General features: G+C 42.5%; 1 protein-coding gene across 3 annotated transcripts in view; it reads left to right on the forward strand.

Annotated features, from left to right (window-relative positions):
- The window catches only part of RBM47 (RNA binding motif protein 47), a 172,495-nt gene that overhangs the window by 27,862 nt on the left and 127,745 nt on the right, over nt 1-16,888 (forward strand). The gene's annotated exons all lie outside the window — the stretch shown is intronic.

The following is a 16,888-nucleotide window of genomic DNA, read 5'->3' on the forward strand; positions in this document are numbered from 1 at the left end:
AATTCCATTTGTCCTGTGACAGAAAGAACAGCTCCAAGGATAGTCACCTCCCCCCTCCTGAAGGTTCTCAGCCTAGCAAAGCACTTTGCCGGCATCTCTGATTTGGCACATTGAGTTCCCTTGGACTTCCCTTGTCTTCTTTCTCTTAGAATTCCGGCTTATTGTACACCACGAGATTACGTCCACACCAGCTACAGAGACAGGCGAAGGTCAGCAAAGAGTAATTGAGCATATGACCTTTTAAACATAAACTATACAAAGAGTTGATGAGGAAATTTCAATTTCTTTTGCATAAAAAAATGATACCTCTCCCTTGTTTCTTTAATGATGGATCTTCTCCTTTCCCAAGCCAGAATTATGCAGATATTTGTTCCAACTGATGATTTCCTCTTCCAATAATAGCTGAATAATGGATGGTGCTGTGCACTCAAGGGGAGCCTGATGCTGAGCTTCAGGGACTTTGAAGTCAAGCAGCCTGCCTGTTATTGGGGATACCTTGGAGTTCTTTTAGGATAGAAGAGGGGAATATGGTGTCTTTCACAAAAGACAGAATACAAAGACTGATGATACTCAGGCTTCAATCTGAAGGAGCTTTTAAGTAAGTGAAATAAAAAGTGAACAATAGAAAATGATAAATGCTACAGGGTAAATAATCAAAGCGAGTGTGATAAAGGCTGTAAGAGGAACGTACAGAGAAGTTATTGGATTGGAAAGGAAAGAGAGATGATTTCCTTCTGGGGACAATCTGAAGGGCTTCTTGAAGGACGTGGCAGGGAAAAACAACAAGGATTTGGATCAGTGGAATTTAGAGCAAGAATTTTCTAAGCCATGGGACAGCATGAGCAAAGGCACTGAGGCCTAGAGAGAGTAGGTTACAAACAGATAGCAGGTCAATCTGACCTGTATGAAGGGAACTAGGGAGATGAGAAGGGAGATGAGGAGTAATGTCTGGTGAGGCCAGAACTTGAATGCCAGGCAGACGAATTTTGTCACTATGACAGTTTATATACTCCAACCAGTAACAGGTGTACCCATGTGATGATTGCATTTGAGGCAGACCTCTGGCCTCAGTTCTAGAAGACTGCTGTACCACAAGGCCTTGACTTTTCCTATCTCGGTCCAGTGTCACTCCATGCAGATTTGCTGTCTCAGTACAGAAGATGTGAAAGACACTGGAACATGCTGTTTCACAAAATATCTCCAAAAGAGCCAATCTGAGCAGCATTGCACAATGGCCCCCATCCCTCCGTTATCACTTTCAAATCAGGAGAAAATCCCTGACTGTAGTGGAATTTGCCGTCCCTTGCGTTCCTCACTCTTCTACAGTTCTGGTCAGAAAAAGAGGCCAGAATGGAAATTTTCATATTTGAAGTGGGTGGAGGAGGGGAGGAGAGAAAAAAACATTTTCTAAACTATTCCCTTGGATTGGTAGGGATATATATTTATCAGGGTTTCAAGTGCATCTAAAGTGGTCTTCCATGGGTCTCTTTCATTTAGCAGTCAGGTATTATTCAAGGTTTCCATCTATGAAGGTGGTTTATTGAATGCAAAAATTATTTAATGTTTTTATAATAATCTGTGTCCTAAATAGTTTTCATTGATATTAAATTGGATAGGGAGGTTAGTAAACTGAACTAAGGTTCAAAGTGTCATTTCCGTGAGGGCATGAAGGGGCAGAGATTCTCAAATGTGTGCAGCCTGAGTCCTGGGTCAGCATCACTCTGGGTCCAAAGCCTTGGAATCTGCACTTGACACATACTTGAAATAAAAGGTTTTGATTTTTTTTTATACAGCAGGTTCTTATTTGTCATCAGTTTTATACACATCAGTGTATACATGTCAATCCCAATCGCCCAATCCATCACACCAGCACCCCCACACCCCCGCGGCTTTCCCCCCTTGGTGTCCATACGTGTGTTCTCTACATCTGTGTCTCAACTTATGCCCTGCAAACCGGTTCACCTGTATCATTTTTCTAGGTTCCACATACATGTGTTAATATACGATATTTGTTTTTCTCTTTGTGACTTACTTCACTCTGTATGACAGTCTCTAGATCCATCCACGTCTCAACAAATGACCCAATTTCGTTCCTTTTTATGGCTGAGTAATATTCTATTGTATATATGTACCACATCTTCTTTATCCATTCATCGGTATATGGGCATTTAGGTTGCTTCCATGACCTGGCTATTGTAAATAGTGCTGCAGTGAACATTGGGGTGCATTTGTCTTTTTGAATTATGGTTTTCTCTGGGTATATGCCCAGTAGTGGGATTGCTGGATCATATGGTAATTCTATTTTTAGTTTTTTAAGGAACCTCCATAGTGGCTGTATCAATTTACATTCCCACCAATGTTGCAAGAGGGTTCCCTTTTCTCCACACCCTCTCCACCATTTGTTGTTTGTAGATTTTCTGATGATGCCCATTCTAACTGGTGTGAGACCATACCTCATTGTAGTTTTTTTTTTTTTTTTTTTTTTTTTTGCGGTACGCGGGCCTCTCACTGTTGTGGCCTCTCCCGTTGCGGAGCACAGGCTCCGGACGCGCAGGCTCAGCAGCCATGGCTCACAGGCCTAGCCGCTCCACGGCATGTGGGATCTTCCCGGGCCAGGGCACGAACCCGTGTCCCCTGCATCGGCAGGCTGACTCTCAACCACTGCGCCACCAGGGAAGCCCCATTGTAGTTTTGATTTGCATTTCTCTGATAATTAGTGATGTTGAGCAGCTTTTCATGTGCTTCTTGGCCATCTGTATGTCTTCTTTGGAGAAATGTCTATTTAGGTCTTCTGCCCATTTTTGGACTGGGTTGTTTGTTTTTTTAATATTGAGCTGCATGAGCTGTTTATATATTTTGGAGATGAATCCTTTGTCCGTTGATTCATTTGCAAATATTTTCTCCCATTCTGAGGGTTGTCTTTTCCTCTTGTTTATGGTTTCCTTTGCTGTGCAAAAGCTTTGAAGTTTCATTAGGTCCCATTTGTTTATTTTTGTTTTTATTTCCATTTTGCTAGGAGGTGGATCAAAAAAAAGATCTTGCTGTGATTTATGTCAAAGAGTGTTCTTCCTTTGTTTTCCTCTAAGAGTTTTATAATGTCCGGTCTTACATTGAGGTCTCGAATCCATTTTGAGTTTATTTTTGTGTATGGTGTTAGGGAGTGTTCTAATTTCATTCTTTTACATGTAGCTGTCCAGTTCTCCCAGCACCACTTATTGAAGAGACTGTCTTTTCTCCATTGTATATCCTGGCCTCCTCTGTCATAGATTAGTTGACCATAGGTGTGTGGGTTTATCTCTGGGCTTTCTATCTTGTTCCATTGATCTATGTTTCTGTTTTTGTGCCAGTACCATATTGTCTTGATTACTGTAGCTTTGTAGTATAGTCTGAAGTCAGGGAGTCTGATTCCTCCAGCTCCGTTTTTTTCCCTCAAGACTGCTTTGGCTATTTGGGGTCTTTTGTGTCTCCATACAAATTTTAAGATTTTTTTGTTCTAGTTCTGTGAAAAATGCTAGTGGTAGTTTGATAGGGATTGCATTGTATCTGTAGATTGCTTTGGGTAGTATAGTCATTTTCACAATATTGATTCTTCCAATCCAAGAACATGGTATATCTCTCTCCATCTGTTGGTATCATCTTTAATTTCTTTCATCAATGTCTTATAATTTTCTGCATACAGGTCTTTTGTCTCCCTAGGTAGGTTTATTCCTAAGTATTTTATTATTTTTGTTGCAATGGTAAATGGGAGTGTTTCCTTAATTTCTCTTTCAGATTTTTCATCGTTAGTGTATAGGAATGCAAAAGATTTCTGTGCATTAATTTTGTATCCTGCAACTTTACCAAATTCATTGAGTAGCTCTAGTAGTTTTCTGGTGGCATCTTTAGGATTCTCTATGTATATAGTATCATGTCATCTGCAAACAGTGACAGTTTTACTTCTTCTTTTCCAACTTGTATTCCTTTTATTTCTTTTTCTTCTCTGATTGCCGTGGCTAGGACTTCCAAAACTATGTTGACTAATAGTGGTGAGAGTGGACATCCTTGTCTTGTTCCTGATATTAGAGGAAATGCTTTCAGTTTTTCACCATTGAGAATGATGTTTGCTGTGAGTTTGTCGTATATGGCCTTTATTATGTTGAGGTAGGTTCCCTCTATACCCATTTTCTGGAGAGTTTTTATCATAAATGGGTGTTGAATTTTGTCAAAAGCCTCTTCTGCATCTATTGAGATGATCATATGATTTTTATTCTTCAATTTGTTAATATGGTGTATCATGTTGATTCATTTGTGTATATTGAAGAATCCTTTCATCCCTGGGATAAATCCCACTTGATCATGGTGTATGATCCTTTTAATGTGTTGTTGGATTCTGTTTGCTAGTATTTTGTTGAGGATTTTTGCATCTATATTCATCAGTGATATTGGTCTGTAATTTTCTTTTTTTGTAGTATCTTTGTCTGGTTTTGGTATCAGGGTGATGGTGGCCTCATAGAATGAGTTTGGGAGTGTTGCTTCCTCTGCAATTTTTTGGAAGAGTTTGAGAAGGATGGGTGTTAGGAAAGTTTTTTTTTTTTAATGCTTTTATTGTGATAAAATATACATAATATAAAATTTATTATTTTAACCATCTATCTCTGGAACCTTTTCACCTCCCCTAACCGAAACTCATTAAACAATAATTTCCCATTTGCTCTCCCCCAACCCCTGGCAACCACTATTTTACTTTACTATGAATTTGACTAGTCTAGATACCTCAAAAGTAGAATCATATGGTATTTTGTCTTTTTTTTTTTAAATGTTGGGGGTAACAGTTTATTAGTTAATTTATTTATTTTTGCTGTGTTGGGTCTTCGTTTCTGTGCGAGGGCTTTCGCTAGTTGTGGCAAGCGGGGGCCACTCTTCATCGCGGTACACGGGCCTCTCACTGTCTCGGCCTCTCTTGTTGCGGAGCACAGGCTCCAGACGCGCAGGCTCAGTAGTTGTGGCTCATGGGCCTAGTTGCTTCGCGGCATGTGGGATCCTCCCAGACCAGGGCTCGAACCCATGTCCCCTGCATTAGCAGGCAGATTCTCAACCACTGAGCCACCAGGAAGCCCGGTATTTTGTCTTTTTGTGACTGGCTTACTTCACTTAGCATAATGTCCTCAAGGTCCATTTGTAATATGTGTCAGAATTTCATTCCTTTTTAAGACTGAATAATATTTCATCTATGTATAGTACCACATTTGGTTTATCTACTTATCAGTTGATGTCACTTGGCTTGAATCTTTTGGCTACTGTGAATAATGCTGCTATGAATGCTGGTGTGCAAATATCTCTTTGAGTCCCTGCTTTTAATTCCTTTGAGCCTATATACCTAGGGGTGGAACTGCTGGATCACATGATAATTCTGTGTGTGATTTTTTTGAGGAACTGCCATACTGTTTTTAACAGTGACTGCACACATTCCCACTAACAGTGCACAAGTTTCCAGTTTCTCCATAGCCTAACCAACACTTGTTATTTTCTGTTTCTTTTTTCTTTTAATAATAGCCATCCTAATGGGTGTGAAGTGGTATCTCATAGTGGTTTTGATTTAGGTGATTGATTCTTTTTTTATACCAAGTTTGGTAAGAGAATGTGAATTTACAGAATTGTTAAAATTACTTCACAAATGTCAGTGGTCAGAAAAACACCTTGATGTGACATAGTCCAGCTGTGCATTTTCAAGTAGTTACTTAAAAGTAACTGTGATAGAGGGTGGTGTAAATAAGAGGAAAGTAAGTTAATGCTTGTGAAATGATGCTTTCCTTGTATTCCACGTTTTTGCTGAGTCCCTATAACTGAAATCTACTCAATCCGAGGAAGAACTAAGAAAAAGGAAAAAAAAAAAAGTTTAAATAGTTGGGGGGAAAAAGTTGGGACATTTTAAAGCAAAGGTCAAAGATTGTGCGTTCGAAATCCAAATGGGAAATGGTGGCCCTCTGGAAATGAGGAGGCACTGTAAGAACAAGTGAAGCAACACTTTGTTTATGAATAGGCACTTTTCCTGAGTTGTAAAACATATTTTTGGAAGTGATTCACTCTGGGATTACCATAGAGAATCTCTCCTAGAGATGCTTTCTAGGCATTCAAAATATATATAAACTTTAAGGGATTCAGTTTTCACAGAGATTTACCTCACACCTAATTCTTGCCAGTCCCTTAAACATCGTGTGCTCTTTGTGCCATATGTCTTTTTTTAAAAATAAATATTTATTTATTTATTTTTGGCTGCACTGGGTCTTCGCTGCTGCGCACAGGCTCTCTCCAGTTGTGGGAATGGGGGCTACTCTTCATTGCGGTGCACAGGCCCCCCACCGCGGTGGCTTCTCTTGTTGCGGAGCACAGGCTCTAGGCGCGCGGGCTTGAGTAATTGTCGCACTCAGGCTCGTTATTTGTGGCTCACAGGCTCTAGAGCGCAGGCTCAGTATTTGTGGCACACGGGCCTAGTTGCTCCGTGGCATGTGGGATCTTCCCGGACCAGGGCTCGAACCCGTGTCCCCTGCATTGGCAGGCGGATTCCCAACCACTGCCACCAGGGAAGCTGCTGCCATATGTCTTCACATATGATGTGTCCTGTGCCCTCTCTCCTACCTAGAGAACTCCTTACAATGTTTACCCTCTGGGGAGCCCTCTGGTCCCAGGTAGAACCCATCACCTGCCAAGATAATTGTGAAGTGGTCCCCACACATCTGCTACTCCCTGGTTTTTCTCACCCCCCAGATGCTGTTGCTTTTTTTTAAAATGAGGTAAAATTCATATAACATAAAATTAACTATTTTAGAGTGTACAATTTAGTGGCATTTAGTACATTCACAATGTAATGCAACCATCATTTCTATCTAGTCCCGAAACATTGTCATCACCTGCAAAGGAGACCCTGTATCCGTTTAAGAAATCACTCCTCACCCCACCTTTCCTTAGCCCCTAGTGACCATTAATCTGCCCTCTGTCTCTATGGATTTACTTATGCTAGATATTTCATATAAATGGAATCATACAATATGTGGCCTTTTGTGTCTGCCTTTTTTCACTTAGAATGATGTATTTGAGGTCCATCCATGTTATAGCATGAATCAATACTTCATTCCTTTTTAAGATTGGATAGTATTCCTCTGTATGGCTAGACCCCATTTTGTTTATCCGTTCATCTGTTGATAGTAGTTTCCACGCTTTGGGTGTTGCTTTTTAAGACAGCCACAGCCAAGTTTTACGCTGATCACCAAGTGAGGCAGTATGTCTTCAGCTTGGAAACGGGTCCTTGCCCCAGCAAGAGGGACCTCTACTAGGACTGAATAGTGACCCTACATAAGAGGTGGCACATGGGCAGTTCACAGGCAAAATGAGGCTCCCAAGATGTGCTGTGGTTTGTTTTTCCATGTACTGTTGTCCTGCAGTATCTTTAAAAATTGTATCAGTTGGCCTCATTTAAACTTTAAGAGAATTCTCTCTCTCTCTCTCCATCCGCTCCTCCCCACCCAATGCCTGTGGATTTCTGTCTTGTTACAAAAACAAAACAAAGCAAAGCTTTATCAGTCCCTGGCCTATATCCACCTGGCAACTAACAGCTAGAGTTGGGTGTGGGTTGCCCCCATCTGGCCCTTGTGTTTGGGGAAGCCCTTTCCAGTTGTCATAGCCCTCACCCCTTCTTAGCGAGGCCAAAGGTCAGACCATTTGAGTTGCTGTTTTTTCTAATTAATGGAATTAGAGGAAAGTGAAAGATGGGCTCCTGTCTCTATCAAAAGTAGGAAAAAGAGGGCTTCCCTTCAGTGGTTGAGAGTCCGCCTGCCGATTCAGGGGACACAGGTTCGTGCCCCGATCTGGGAGGATCCCACATGCCGCGGAGCGGCTGGGCCCGTGGGCCATGGCCACTGAGCCTGCGTGTCCGGAGCCTGTGCTCCACAACGGGAGAGGCCACAACAGTGAGAGGCCCGCGTACCGCAACAACAACAACAACAAAAAGTAGAAAAAAGAAATGAAAGCGGCTACTTCCCTCATTGCCTTCCATGCCCCTGCAGGCACTTAGGATCTGTGTTCTCTGTCTTACCAAGTGTTCATCGCTTTACTGATTACTAGAATTAAGGGGAAAGAAAGGTTTTATTGAGATATGATTCACACTCCCTACAGTTCAGCCATTTAAAGTGCACAATTCAGGGCTTCCCTGGTGGCGCAGTGGTTGAGAGTCTGCCTGTGGATTCAGGGGACACGGGTTCTATGCCCCGGTCCGGGAAGATCCCACATGCCGTGGAGCGGCTGGGCCCGTGAGCCATGGCCGCTGAGCCTGCGCGTCCGGAGCCTGTGCTCCGCAACAGGAGAGGCCGCAACAGTGAGAGGCCCGCGTACCGCAAAAAAAAAAAAAAAAAAAAAGAAGTGCACAATTCAGTGGATTTATTATATTCACCAATTGCAGCCATCACCACGGTCAGTTTTAGAACTTTTAAACAGTCATTTAACCACAGTCAGTTTAGAACATTTTCATCACCTTAAAAAGAAACCTTTAGCTATCACCTCTCTATCCCCCTTAACTCTCGGATGTAAGCAATCTCCGATCAAATATCAGAAGTTTTCTTTTTTTGGCTGGTCTTAGCTCACTGACCAGGGATTAAACCCACGCCCTTGGCAGTGAAAGCATGGAGTCCTAACCCCTGGAACACCAGGGAATTCCCAAATATCAGAATTTTTGTTGGCACTGCAGAAGGGATGGAAAGGGAAACAACACTAGACGTGTCAGCCAAACTTCCAATGCAGACACTGTTGGAGTATGACAGTGCCTCCCACTGCCACCAAAAGAGGGGGAGAGAGAGAGTGAAAGGAAGGGGAGAGAGAGAGAGAGAGAGAGAGACTCTGACTATAGCGCTTCATCACTATATAAACAGCTCATACAACTCAACATCGAACAAGCAACAAAAACCCCAACTAGAAAATGGGCAGAGAACCTGAGTAGACATTTTTCCAAAGAGAACATGCAGATGGCCAACAGGCACATGAAAAGATGCTCAACATCGCTAATCATCAGGGAAATGCAAATCAAAACCACAGTGAGATACGACACCTGTCAGAATGGCCATCATCAAAAAGAACACAAGTAACAAATGTTGGTGAGGATGCAGAGAAAAGGGAACCCTCCTACAATATTGGTGGGAGTGTAAATTGGTGCAAGCCACCGTGGAAAACAGTATGGAGGTTTCTCAAAAAACTAAAAATAGAGTTCCCATGTGATCCCACAATCCTACTCCTGTGTATATATTTTAGAAAAACAAAAACACTAATTCAGAAAGATACATGCACCCTAATGTTCATAGCAGCATTATTTACAATTGCCAAGACATGGCAACAACCTAAGTATCCATCAACAGATGAATGGATAAAGAAGATGTGGTATGTACACACAATGGAATACTATTCAGCCATAAAAAAGAATGAAATTTTGCCATTTGCAACAACATGGATGGACTTGGATGGTATGCTAAATGAAATAAGTCAGAGAAAGACAAATACTGTATGATATAACTAATATGTGGAATCTAAAAAAAATACAACAAACTAGAGGGCTTCCCTGGTGGCGCAGTGGTTGAGAGTCTGCCTGCTGATGCAGGGGACACGGGTTCGAGCCCTGGTCTGGGAGGATCCCACATGCCACGGAGCAACTGGGCCCGTGAGCCACAACTGCTGAGCCTGCGCATCTGGAGCTTGTGCTCCACAGTAGGAGAGGCCGCGATAGTGAGAGGCCCGCGCACCGCGATGAAGAGTGGCCCCCGCTTGCCACAACTAGAGAAAGCCCTCGCGCAGAAACGAAGACCCAACACAGCAAAAAAAAAAAAAAAAAAAAAAAAATACAACAAACTAGTGAATATAACAAAAAATAGACTCACTGATATAGAGAACAAACTAGTGGTTACCAGTGGGGAGAGGGAAGGGGAGAAAGGCAAAACGGGTAGGGGATTAAGTGGTACAAACTATTAGGTATAAAGTAAGCTACCAAGAGACTTCCCTGGTTGTCCAGTGGTTAGGATTCTGCACTTCCACTGCAGGGGGACTGGTTCGATCCCTGGTCTGGGAACTAAGATCCTGCATGCTGTGCAGCCAAAAAAAAAAAAAAAAAAAAAAAAATCTACTGGGATATACTGTACAACATGGGGAATATATAGTCAACGTTTTCATAATAACTATAAGTGGAGTATAACCTTTAAAACTTATGAATCACTATGTACACCTGTAACACCTGTAATATTGTACATTAACTATACTTCAATTTAGAAAAAAAAAGATACAGTTGGTCATCTGGGAGGAAAAGTTCAATTAGAAGTAGATTTATGTAAAGACCTTTCAGGTATTGTCATTATTCTCATTGAGGATTCAATTGTGACATTTTGAATCCTGAAAGAGAAACCACCCCAGAAATAATTCCCTTGCTGGAGAACCATTGAATTTTTTTTTTTTTTGGTGGTACGCGGGCCTCTCACTGTTGTGGCCTCTCCCATTGCGGAGCACAGGCTCCGGATGCACAGGCTCAGCGGCCATGGCTCACGGGCCCAGCTGCTCCGTGGCATGTGGGATCCTCCCGGACCGGGACACGAACCCGTGTCCCCTGCATCGGTGGGCAGACTCTCAACCACTGCTCCACCAGGGAAGCCCAGAACCATTGAATTTTAAATAAGGAAGGCTTGGGTGTGCTGGAATGTTCCCCGTCAAAGCCTGCCAGACTCACCTTGCAGGCTGTCTTCTGTTTCCTGTTGGCCTAAGGTTGCCATATTAAGCAAATGAAAATTATTGGTTGTTTATCTGAAATTTAGATGTCACTGGGTGTTCTGTGTTTTATCTGGCAGTCTTCTCTGGCCACAGCCCAGTGGATCTCATGGCTTCGTGTCTGCTCTACACCACTGGTTCTTTGAGTTGCAGGGTCTGGGAGGGCTTTGCACACCTCTTAAAGAGGTGGGAACTCAGTGGGGCAGGCACTAGGCTGGAGTCCCTTTCCAGTTGACACAGCCAGGTCCCATGAACTGGCCAGGGAAAAGAGAGATTTTAGAAAAAACAGACTTTGATGCCAGTCATGGTGCTGTCTGGCAGCGGCCCAAATCTTGGGCCTGGCTTCGTCACCCTGACCCAAGGCAAGTCACTATAATGCCTTGGAACTGCATTTTCATCTTTTTACTTCCTTGAAGTGAAAATACCAGGAACCAGCATCTGTTTAGGCACTACCCTTTACTCGTCTGATGTAGCAACCCTAATTAGTGTGGCATCCCCCTCGCGCCCTGCCCTGGGTGTCTCATTTAATTTTTACAATTATCTTTGAAGAGTGTCATTAGACCCATTATACAGACAAACCAAGGCTCTGAAGGGTTAAGGAAAGAATACCACCCAACCCTCTCCAATATTTTATTTAGTGGAATCAAATTAAAATAAATTCAAAAACATGCCTGGAGAGGGAGAGAATTCATAGAAGTGGAAGGAAAAAGCAGTCCACTTATTGTCTTCATACTTAGTGCCCATGTTTTCCCTGCCCCCAGCATCTAGTGCCTGGCACGTAGTCTTAATACATGTTTCTCGAATGGGTAAATATTTGGAACCACAGGGAAGGTTGAGGAGTCAGGGCCTCTGGTCTCTTCCTTAGTGTTACTCCCTGCCGCACCCCCCCAGCTACTCCTTGAGCCCTGCCTGTGGTCCCTGCATCCTGGCCCCAGTCCCTTAGTACCTCCATTCCTCAAGGATTCCCCAGTCTAAGGCTCTGAGTCTGTTTGAACTGTTCTTCTCTTTGTCCCTTTCCCTCTGCTTGTCTCCCTCAATACCTAAATCATCCTCATCCTCAGTCCCATTGCAGGTCCTGCCTCTTCCTCCAAGCCCTTTCCAACCATCCCAGCACAGTAGAATTCTCCATTCTTCACTCTTTAAGCAGTTAGTGGATATCACACATTTCAGCCCACAGCAGAGCAGGAAGTTCCCTTTGGTTATATTCAGTCCAAACCCCTCATTTTATGGATGAGGATACTGTGGATCAAGGAAGTCCTGTGATATGCCCAAGGTCACACTATTATCTAAAATATGTGTTCGTTGCTTGTGTACAGCTGTTCTGAATCTCCCCCCAACCCCCATTCCCTCTGTCACCCGCTGTGTGTATATGTGCACTGTCTTCTGTAAGGAAACCCAGAAAACACCCTTAAAAGGGAACTCGGATCTTCCAGGTTGGCAATGGAGAGGGTCACCCTTGGGGAGGGGTTCCTGGTCCTTCTAGCTGAGACTCTTGTTTCCCAGGACAAGAGTAATGAGAGTAACAAAACTCTTGTTAGAGCCCCCGTTCCCCACCTAAATGTTCTCAGGAGCGCTGCTCCCACTTTAAAACTTGAGTCCAAGCTGGATGATGCTCGAGGGGGTGGAGTAGCACAGAAAGTTGCATACAGCTAGATACTCTGGCTGACAATCTAAGGCTTTTCCTTTTCACTTGTAGTTGGACCTTCACTCTCAGTCTCCTTCCCTCATATTTCCATGAAACGGAGGTTGCCATTAACACCCTCCAAAAGTCTGACTCCTCGTCCAAGAGAAAACTCCAAATCGCAGGAGTTTCTGTTCCTGGTGGTCAAAGGCTAATCTTCCAGGTGCTGATTTTCGGTGCCTCTTCTTTTCAGGGTGTCTAACGTTAGGAATGGTCACAATCTTTAAAGAAGATGCCCAGCACCACCACTACACAACAGAGTTTTTTTTACCCCAAACCTCAATAGGATGAACCTATCAGATCACAACACAGTTCTCTCCACATTCAGTATTCTCTGCAGAGGAGTGGGAGGTGGGGGGCTGGCATCTCCCTGACACATTAATTCTCTAAGACAAGTACCCTCTGTTTTCTTTCTTATGGATTCCTGTCCTGTGGCTTTAGCATGGTGCTGGGCATTTAGTAAACCCTTGTTAAACTGAGTGGATCTGACACACCAAGTGTGCTTTAGGGAGGGAGCTTGGGATGGGGGAAAGAGGGTGGTGTGGGAAGAGATAAAGGATGCCATCCTGCTTACCACCTTCCAGACTGCCAAAGAATGCCTGCTAAGCCTTTGTTCCCTCAATGTATTCATTCATTCACTTATTCAACAAATATTTCTAGAGTGCCTGCTACTTGCCAGGCATTATATTTGGGGCCGGGCATCAACAATGAATAAAAATAGCATCTCTGCCTGCCCTAAAGAGCTATGGTCTCTGCGTGGTGCTTGACGGATGACCTGTCGTGATCTCATTAGTAACAGTAGGAGCATGGTTAATAAACCATGCTTGATCATGTGCTGAAACACCTTCGCCTTCTGGAGATGGCTGGGTTTACTTTGATTTTGTTGTGAAGCATGGGTGCTGAGATGAGTTTTGCCCTGAGAAGCCCCAGCGGTGTGGTTACACCAGTTAACCAAGACGGCCAGTATGAGGCAAGAAAATAATAGGCAGTTGTGTAATGGATGTGCTTTTCTTTACACAAGACCTTTAAAGGTCAGTTTATTAGAGCCTAATGAAACAATTAGGTATATATATATGGGGTAATTTAGTTGCTTCCTTACTTCTACAGTAAAAGTCGCAGTTCTGGATGATTGTAAACTAGTTCTGTGCTCTGAAATGAAAAAGATACTAAAAATGAGGCACAAAGGAGCTTGATTTATTTTTCCCTTTTCATTTTTATTTGGCACATGGATTCCATTCCATACCAATTTTTTTCCCCTGTGCATTGTAAAGTTTTAAAACAAACAGCAGCAACTCTGTTTTCCTAGTTTAACTAACATGGAAACATCTAATCCTCTTAGTTTTCTTGATTTTGCAAACAAGGATTTGTTGGGATAAAATCTTTAAGTAGTCCAGTCACATGGACTAGGTATTCATTTAATGACCCCCAAGTACAACCTGTAGGAAAAGCAAAGTAATGAATAACGTTCCTCACAGTAATTTTCTCTGCCTTATTTTTCAACCACAGGTTGTGCAATGTTAATGGAAGTAGTGAATGCAAAGTTAATTCATCCTGTAAGTAGGAAACAGTCACTTCACATTATTCGCTAGCACTCCTTTCAGCTTTCTGACCTTCCCATTTTGAGCATGTGGAAAAAACCCATGATCTATAGCTGTGCTTTCTGGTACAATGGCCATTAGCTACTTGTGGCCACTGAAATGTGGCTAGTGTGACTGAGCTAAATTTTTAAATTTTAATTAATTTAAATGTAAAAATGGAAACAGTGTATTCTTTTGTTAAACACAACTTTATTGGGAAGCTTATATATGTTTGGAGTAACCTGAATGTGTGAGTCTACTTTTTCAACTGTAAATTTTATGCAATACTGATTATTTCTGATGAAAATGTAGCATCCAAATTGCAATGTGCGTAGACCTGAAATACACACCAGACTTTGAAGACTTCGTAAAAAAATGAATATAAAATATCTCATTTAGTAATTAATAATTTTTGTATTGACTACATGTTGAAATGATAATGTTCTGGCTATATTGGGTTAAAGAAAATGTACTAAAATAACTGTCACCTGTTTTTTGTACCTTTTAAAAGTGGCTACCATAGAACTTAAAATCATATAAATGTCTCACATGAATTAATACAGAACAGCACACCTCTGTTGGATTGGAACGAAAGGTTCCATGTCATGGTCCACAGGGTTCTCAACAGTTTACCTTGTGAGAATATCACAATGAGCTCAGTTAAAAACATGAACAAGGAATTCTATGCCATAGAAAATCATGACATATTTAATAATTCTGTTTTTTTTTTTTTAAAGCTTGTCAAACCCAGGTGGTCTTGGATACTTTTTGATTCCAAAACTGCATCACATATTTAATTCCACTTATCTTAGGGGAATCTCAGTCTAAGCTTTGACACTTTAAACAACTCAGTTGGTTAAGAGAGCCATTCAACAGTATGGTTTACTGAGTCTAATTATAGATAATGTTATAAAGCATTTAAATAATATTTTATGCTATAATCACCATAGAAACTGTGGTTAAAAACTCAGATTTTAGAGTCAGGCAGACCAGGGCTTGAATTCCTGATCTGCCATTTTCTAGTTGTGTGTCCTCGGACTAGTATTTTAAACTTGCTAAGCCTTGATTTCCTCATCTATAAAATGGGGCAAGAATAGTCCCTACCTGATAGCATTGTTATGAGGATTAAAAGATGTAACCCATGTAGAGTGCCTGGCACATGAGAAACAGCTTGTTGATAATTGTTGATTATGAGGTTATTATTGTTGTATTATTATTATTGGCCCTATAAGGTATCCAACATTGTCCTCAAAGACCCTATCGGCTGTGTTGCTGTAGTATCTGCAGGACTTGGTCAGAGCTTCCATTCATTTGCAAGTTGTGTTTAGTGTTAAAATCACTTGCAACTTATCTTTTTTTTTAAAAAAAAATTATTTATTTATTTGGCTGCGTCAGGTCTTAGTTGCGGCATGCAGGATCTTTGTTGCCGCATGTGGGATCTTTAGTTGCGGCATGCGAACTCTTAGTTGCAGCATGTGGGATCTAGTTCAATATGTGTTCAATGTGTTCAGTAGTTTGTAAGGAATAGTTGGTCATAGTACAGAAAGTTGGAGTTGGAACAAGACATCAGACTGGAGAGGGGGCAGGGAACCGATCCCAGAGGACTTGGTATGCTTTGCTAACTAACTGGTATTGAGTGACACAATCAGACACTAGTTTTGGAAAGATCCTTTTGGCAACAAGGACTAGAGTTAGGGTGAAACCCTGTAATGTTAAACCAAGATGGTGGCTGCGGGGATAGAAAGAAGGGAGATGAGACATGGAGATTCAAGATACCTGTGTGGTGATGGATGTTAACTAATCTTATTTGTGTGTGTGTGTGTGTGTGTGTGCGCGCGTTTAATATTTATTTATTTATTTATTTATTCATTCATTCATTCATTCTGGCTGCGCCAGGTCTTAGTTGTGGCACGCTGGATCTTTGTTGGGGCGTGTGGACTCTTAGCTGTGGCACGCATGTGGGATCTAGTTCCCTGACCAGTGATCGAACCCGGGCCCCCTGAACTGGGAGCGTGGAGTCTTACCCACTGGACCACCAGGGAAGTCCCTAACTAATCTTACTGTGGTGATCACTTCCCAGTATTTACATATATCAATCATTATGTTGTACACCTTAAACTTGCACAATGCTATATGTAAATTATGTCTCAATTTAAAAATTAATCAGCTTCCTCCAATAAAAAAAAAGGGGGTAGGGACCAAGAGTGGACTCTGTGAGCCTTGGCAATTGATGGGGTGAAAGCAGTGAGGAAGCAGGAGAGTCAGGCGCTGTCCAGGATTCTGGCATGGTGACTTGGGGGATGCGATCCCCTTGCTAAGACAGGCACCGAAGGAGGGGAAGCAGGTTTGGGGGAAAGAGGATGAGGTCAGTGTTGGACTCGGTGAGTCTGAGGCGCTGCGAGCAGCGGGGTCCAGCTGGCAGTTGCTCTATGAGACTGGGGTTCAGGAGAGAGAGCTGGCCCACGGGCTCCACAACTATGTAGCTGCTGTTGTTCTCTCTTGCTTTTTCTTTTTCCTCTTGCAGGACTGTTGCCACACATACCACTACCAGCCCCCCCTCTACACATGCACACACACACCACCACCACCAGCCCTCTCTGGCCGTACACACACTCTGAATGCTCTCAGGGTTATCTTTCAAAGCATTTCCTGTCAGTGGGTTATGAGCTCTCTTCTGAAGAGGGGCTAATTTAACTCTCCTCCCCACACCAGCCCCCCTTCTTATCCTTTCACAAGCAGGCTGTACCAGCCAGGAAGAGGTCTTCCTCCAAGAAAGCAAACAAACCATCTCTATGGGATGCTTTCTAATTCTCCATCTTCTCAGATGTCCCCCTGCAAAGCTCAGCACTCTTCAGTGGCATCT

The sequence above is a fragment of the Mesoplodon bidens genome (assembly GCF_964165515.1).
Source record: "Mesoplodon bidens genome assembly, chromosome: 1".
Lineage (NCBI taxonomy): Eukaryota > Metazoa > Chordata > Mammalia > Artiodactyla > Ziphiidae > Mesoplodon > Mesoplodon bidens.